The following is a 6,883-nucleotide window of genomic DNA, read 5'->3' as shown; positions in this document are numbered from 1 at the left end:
TTGTATATTTTATTAAAACAATTTGAGTTTGTCTTTGCATGTTAGTATATATTCAAATGTTAAAACATGGCAGAAGGCCAAAAGTGGTGATATATGCCTATAATCCCAGCTAGTCAGGAAGCATAGGCACAGACTTGAGGCCCGATGACTGGCCAGGCACATGTGTGACATCCTCTGTGGAAAATGACTAAGACAAAGGGCTACAGGTATGACTTCGTGGTAGAGAACTGACCTAGCAAGCGCAAGGCTTGAGTTCAAATTCCAGTGCTGTAAGCACATGATAAAATTAAAAATATCAGAGAATGAAAGCTTTCTGGGGGAAGAAATGTGTTTTCAACTTTCAATCCTTCTTAATGCCTAGCACACACTTGTGCAAACAGCAAAAACTCCATGATTAACAGGAAGGGAGGGGAGGGGAGAGGAGGGGAGAGAAGGGAAAAGGAGGACATGTATCAGAGACCAGGAGCTGTACCACAGACTCGGCCTTTGCCTTTGTCCTGAAACAGCATGAGAGGACAGAGCAGAGCAGAGGTCGGTGGGTTCGGGTACATACTACTCACAAAGGAGTTCACAATTTTTCAAAATCATTCCCACTGTCCCTCACCTCTAAGTAAGGATTCTGAAAACATCCAGTCTACAGCAGTCTGGTAAACTGTGTTATTTTCTTTGAATGTTTCTGCAGCAAACCAACACAGACTCTTTCCCCAAGAACTGGAAGCCTACCATATGAGTTCAGGTTTGTTAGACTTATACTTCATGAATTCTGTGTGTGTGTGTGTGTGTGTGTGTGTGTGTGTGTGTGTGTGTGTGTGTGTGTGTGTGTGTGCCAGTTCTAGGGTTTGAACTAAGGGCCTGGGTGCTGTCCCTAAGGTTTTTACCTCAAAGCTAGTGCTCTCACTTGAGAGCTCCACTTCTGGCTTTTTGGTTGTTAGTTCTTGAATCTTCAGGACTTTTCTTCCCACACTGGCTTCAGATCGTGATCCTCAGACCTCAGCCTCCTGAGCAGTTTGGTGATGGGTGTGAACCATGGGAGCCTGGCTTGCCTTGTGCACTCTTGACTGGGCATAATTCACTTGGAAAACAAGTAGGCAACTAAGAATAAAATAAACGGTTCGGCAGTGAAGCTGCTCATATAACAGAATGCACTATGCAGATTTCTTAATTATCAGTAGGCTGTAGACATGATACACACATTCTGTTCTGGAAAAGCTAAAAGTAGAGTAGTCCAATGGGCTTCTTTCCCCTGTAGTTTGCTTCTTTCCTCTTTTTGTGTTTATTAAACTTGTTTTCTAATGATTCTTTTTTTTTCCAGTCCTGGGCTTGAGCTCAGGGCCTGAGCACTGTCCTTGGATTTTTCTCAAGGCTAGAACTCTACCACTTGAGCCTCAGCACCACTTCTGGCATTTTCTGAGTATATGGTACCAAGGAATCGAACCCGGGTCTTCGTGCATGCTAGGCAAGCACTCTACCACTAGGCCAAACTCCTGGCCCTTCTAGTGATTCTTTTTTATAAAATTCAAATCATTTAATTGAAAATGGTATAATACAGAAACACCAGATTCTCTCTTTAAAGTAAAATCAACAGTGTCTTCCACACTCGTAGTGATTTTTGCTTAATGCTATTTCCTTGACTTTGATTGCTTTCTTCAGATGGTATAGTTCCCTTGGTATTCTTTGTAGTGCCAGTTTCGTATTCATGAATTCCTTTAATTTGAGTTTTTCATGAAAGATTTTAGTTTTTGCCTTCAATTGTGAGTATTGGTCTTTGCTGGGTCTGCCAGTTTGGGTTGGCGTTTGTTCAGAGCTTGAATTATGTCACTCCAGAATCTCCTTGCATTCTGAGTTTGAGAGGAGACATCTGCACTAATTCTAATCTTTATATTTTTGAAGTTCCTTTCTTTATTTTGCTGCACTTAAAATTAACTCCTTGTTTTTTAAGTCCAAAGATTTCACAACAATGTGTCTAGAAGTATTTCTTCTCAGATTTTGTCAGCTAGGAGTTCTGTATGTCTCACAGGGGGGTGAGATTCTCTCTCCTTGAGAATCAGTAGGGTTGTTTTCAAGATTTTAAGACATAAATATACAACAGAGAAGTTGATTAATAAAAGTGTGGTATATACACACAATTGAATTTTACTCATCCATTAGAAGGAATAAGATCATGTCACTTGCAGGGAAATGCAAATTTATGGTAAGTGAAGTAAGCTAAGTTCAGAGCTAGAAAAAAATGCGTGTTTCTCATGTGGAAGTTAGATCTAAAATACAAGTGAACAAAATAACCTATAAGGACTCTAGGCATTCACACACCAATAGTCAGATTAAAAGAGGATATTCTTAGGGGAGGAAGATAAAGGTGTACCTTCTCTGAACATTCAAAATACTATTTATTAAAACAAACTCTAGGAAATAGAAATATATTCTGTTGGTGGTGGTGGTGGTAGTGGTGGTGGTAGTGGTGGTGGTACTGGAAGTGTTTATTGTTTGCTTTGGGCTTTTTTATCCTAGGGAAGTAAATGAGACACAGAAAGGGAGAAAGGATGAACAAATGAAATTACACTATGTAGTATATACTAAATGGAAAATGACTTACGTAATTTGTGGGCAGTGGTGGGAGGGGGAAACTGGGGGGAAAGTAAAGGACTGAGTGGCGTTATCCCAAAAAATGTACCTTTTATCTGACTTAGGAAATAGTAGCCTTCCTGTACAACACTTTAATAATAATAAAATTAAAAACTAAGAAACAGAAATAAAAATGTATATGTCCTCCAGAAACATCACAGACATTTTTAGTCCAGGGTGGTGCTAGTTTTCCCCCCTTTATCCAGCAGAGGTCGTTGTTGCCTTCCACACTCAGCAAAGGCTTGGCTACTTATCAAAGTCCTGCACCAAGGACTTTAGTTTATGAGGCTGCAGGGTGAAGAAATCTGGGCAAAGTCATTCAGGCCTGTGAGACTGAGGAGAAAAGAATCTGTGGTTTTGGGGGGTGGTGTTGCAATGTTTGGGAACTGGACACTTTTTAAATGACTGTGTGAACAGCAGGCTTCAAGTCTGTGAACTTCTCCTTTGATTGGATCAATTGGTCAGTTCCTATTGCAAAATGATGAGCTATTAAATCAGTACAATGTCAGTGTCTCGCTTCTGGGTGTCATTATTAACTGGACAAATAAGAACAGGCAAAGTTGGGTAGCATGCCTTTCCACCTGGCCAGGAAATGCCAGCTGGGCACTTCCTGAGAAGGGTAACTTTGGCAACCTTGCAAGAGCCATGGCATCTTCCATGTCTCTCGTGATTACCCCAGTGCCAGGGGAAGGCTGTGCCTTCGCAAACGTGCACATCCCAACGTCTCTTAGGACTGAGCCCTGACTGTGTGAATGTGTGACCAGGTGCTGGTGAAAGAAATGGTTTTCTCATCCCTCTACCCAGCAGGACCTTCTTCTGAGGACCAGGGCAGACTCCGAGTGAACTATGACGCCACCGGCTGGTTCTGATATGACATGGAGGAGTGCAGGAGTGGGTTCTAAAGCAGAGGAATGCGATCCACTGAGAACCCGATGAGTCAAAGAGATGTTAACGAGAAAGCATTCCTTTCCCACTGCTTTCTGCTCTTCTTGGTGAAGAGTACTAGTATTTTAGTATAATATTTAAAACTCATTTTTGCCAGGTACCAGTGGCTCACATGTGTAATCCTTGCAGCTCAGGAGGCTGAAAACCAATAACCAAGTTTAGAAGTAAGCCTGGGGAAACAAATTCTAGAGAGTCTTGTCTCCAATTAATCAATAAAAAGCCAAAAGTGGAACTGTGGCTCAAGTGGTAGAGTGCTAGCTTTGAGCGAAGAAAGCCAGGTGAATGTGTAAGGCCCTAAGTTCAAGCCCTCCTACCAACACAAACAAAAAAAAACTCACCTTCACTTGGCTTCTTTTTTTAATATGCCAGATTTTGAAAAAAAAAAAGATTTTATTTTTGTTCAATTGTTGTACCATTCTTGGGTCCTGAATGCTGTCCCTAAACTTTTTTTTTTCTCAAGACTGGCAGTCAACCACTTGAACCATAGCTCTACTTCCAGCTTTTTTGGTTGTTCATCGGAGAGAAGAGTCTCAGGAGCTTTCCTGCCTGGGCTGGCTTCAAACTGCAGTCCTCAGATCTCAGCCTTCTAAGAAGCTAGGATCGCAGGCATGAGCCATGGGCACCCAATGAAATCTGAATTTTTAGAGCAATTTTAGGTCCACAGAGAAGACCTGTAAATTCCCATATACTCTCTGCTCCACCTTCCCCGAGCACATCCGTGCCCCAAGTGGTACATACATAGGGTGTTATCACCCAGAGTCTGTGGCTACATGAGGCCTCTCTCTTGGTAGGGTGTGTTTATGACTGTGAACAGATACAAAAGGACATGTCTCTACGAGTTCTGTGCTTTCACACAGTAGCTTCAGTGCCCTTAAAAGTCCTTTGCATTCTGCCAGTTCATCTCCCTGGCATTCCTAAACCCTGGCAAGTACTGGTCTCTTTACTGTCTGTGTAGCTTCTCCTTTTCTAGAATACCATGTCATTGAAATGACCCAACATACAGCCTTTTCAAAGTGACTTTTTCATTTAAGTAATGTGCATTTAAGTTTCCTTCCATGTCTGCTTCATCCATTGCCATTCATGGCACCATAATATTCCATTGGAAGATATGTTACTTCTTCCTCCTGGAAGACATACCTCTACTTCTGGCTTTTGTCTGGTTAAGTGGAGATAAGAGCCTCAGAGGCTTTTCTGCCTGAACTGACTTCAAACTGCTAATGCTCAGATCTCAGCCACCTGAGTAGCTAGGATTTCGGGGTATGAGCCACTAGTGCCTGGTTTCACCCAAATTCTTAATGGGTTAACATACATACAGAACACATAGTGGAATCTAATAATACTACATAAGTTGTGTTACTATGGAAATAAGGGGGGGTCTAATATTCCAGATGTTGCTTCAAGGAGCTATTCTCTTTTAAGTAAGTCACCATTTAGCTTAGTCCACCAAATGTCCCAAAGGCCACCTCTTGGTAGATGTGGCACTAAAAGAATCATCTAGTGGATAAGTCGTGGGCTGCATGTGTATACTGTTCCTGAGGAAGGAGTTGAGCAGTGCCGGGTGGGTTGTGGGAATTCTGTGTCACAGGAAGGTGGGAGCTGGGGAGCCGCTTGGCCCCCTGCCTGCAGATGTTCCTCCTCAGCTGCTCCCCCAAATAGTCAGGAATACTTTCATGGCTCATCTATGGAATCTCAAGTCCAGAAACTGGTGATGATGGGGGTGGGCTAGAAAGAGGTGAAAACTCCAGTGTGACTAGGAGTTGGCTCAGGGATTTGGACAGATAATGGGGAGCGAGGGCAGTGTTAAACCAGAGGATTTCACTACTTTTGGAGATAAAAGATTCTGATTCTGGGAAAGGTCATAACGGAGAGGGGAAAAGCAGGAATTATTGACAAAGAGCTCATTAATGCATGCCTACCACTCAAGCTTCACAAGGAAACATTCTTCCATGCAAACACACCGCAAATGCAGCCAGCATTCATCCACGAGGGACGAGGACCTGGGCCTCACCTGCACGCTCTTCCCCACAACACCAGTGTCCCAGGATATTTGAAACAGAGGAAACCCTACCCACTCCCTCTCCTGGGGCTTCTCACGGATGCTTCACACCCCTTTAACACAAGGATTAAAAATAAGATTCTCATTGGGCGCAGTGGCTCACACCTATGAGTCTAGCTACTCAGGAGGCTGAGATCTGACAATCAAAGCCAGCCTGGTCATGGAAATCCATGGGACTCTTATCTCCAATTAACCATCAGAAAATGGGAAGTGGTGATGTGACTCAAAGTGGTAGAGTGCTAGCCTTGAGCTGAAGAGCTCAGGGACAGTGTCCAGGCCCAGAGTTCAAGCTCCATGACAGGGACAGTGTCCAGGCCCAGAGTTCAAGCTCCATGACCGACAATAATAATAATAATAATAATAATAATAATAATAATAATAGTAATGAGAAGAAGAAGAAGAAGAAGAAGAAGAAGAAGAAGAAGAAGAAGAAGAAGAAGAGGAAGAAGAAAAAGAAAAAGAAGAAGAGTAATATCCTCACAGTTAAAAGCCAGTTTGGAGCCAGGCACCAGTGGCTCATGCCTGTAATCCTAGCTATTCAAGAGGATGATATCTAAAGATTGTGGTTTGAAACCAGCCTGGGCAGAAAACATCTTCAATTAACTACCAAAATACTGGAAATGGAGCTGTGGCACAAAGTGGTGGAGTACTAGCCTTGAGCACAAAAGCTCAGGGATAATGCCCAACATTTGAGTTTAAGCCCCTGGTATGGCATGTGTGAGCACGTACACACACACACACACACACACACACACACACACACACACACACACACAGAGCTTGGACAGGAAAGTCAGAAAGAATCTATCTCCAAAATAACCAGCAAAAAGCCATGCTAGGGTATGACTCAAGCAAACAAAGAAGCTAAGGAAGAATGAGGCACTGGGTTCGAACTTGTATGATTCTTAATTTATCTTTCATATTTGTTAGGTTTTTGGATGCTGATGAGTCTGGGCAATGTAAGGACTACATAAGAGAATGTCAGAGTCTAACCTGGTTGTTTTTTTGTTTGCTCCTCAGGAGAAATCTCAGGCCTTCTCGGCCTATATTTTGCCCCAAGAGGCTCTCACAGGAGCCCCCTTCATTGATGTTGAGAACAGACCCTTGATAGCAATAGTTCCTGAGCCCTTTTCCATTCTTGTGAGCTCTGCCAATGACCCACACCTCACTAAATAAGGTCTTCCTTTGCTTAAGTTCCCTCCGTTATCTGCTTTAAGTTTTCCACGTTCTCCTCCTGATATATAGAGTTCCTTCTAGCATTTT

The sequence above is a fragment of the Megascapheus bottae genome, chromosome 14, assembly GCF_031878675.1.
Source record: "Megascapheus bottae isolate mThoBot1 chromosome 14, mThoBot2.hap1, whole genome shotgun sequence".
Lineage (NCBI taxonomy): Eukaryota > Metazoa > Chordata > Mammalia > Rodentia > Geomyidae > Megascapheus > Megascapheus bottae.
This window is presented reverse-complemented; position numbering follows the sequence as displayed.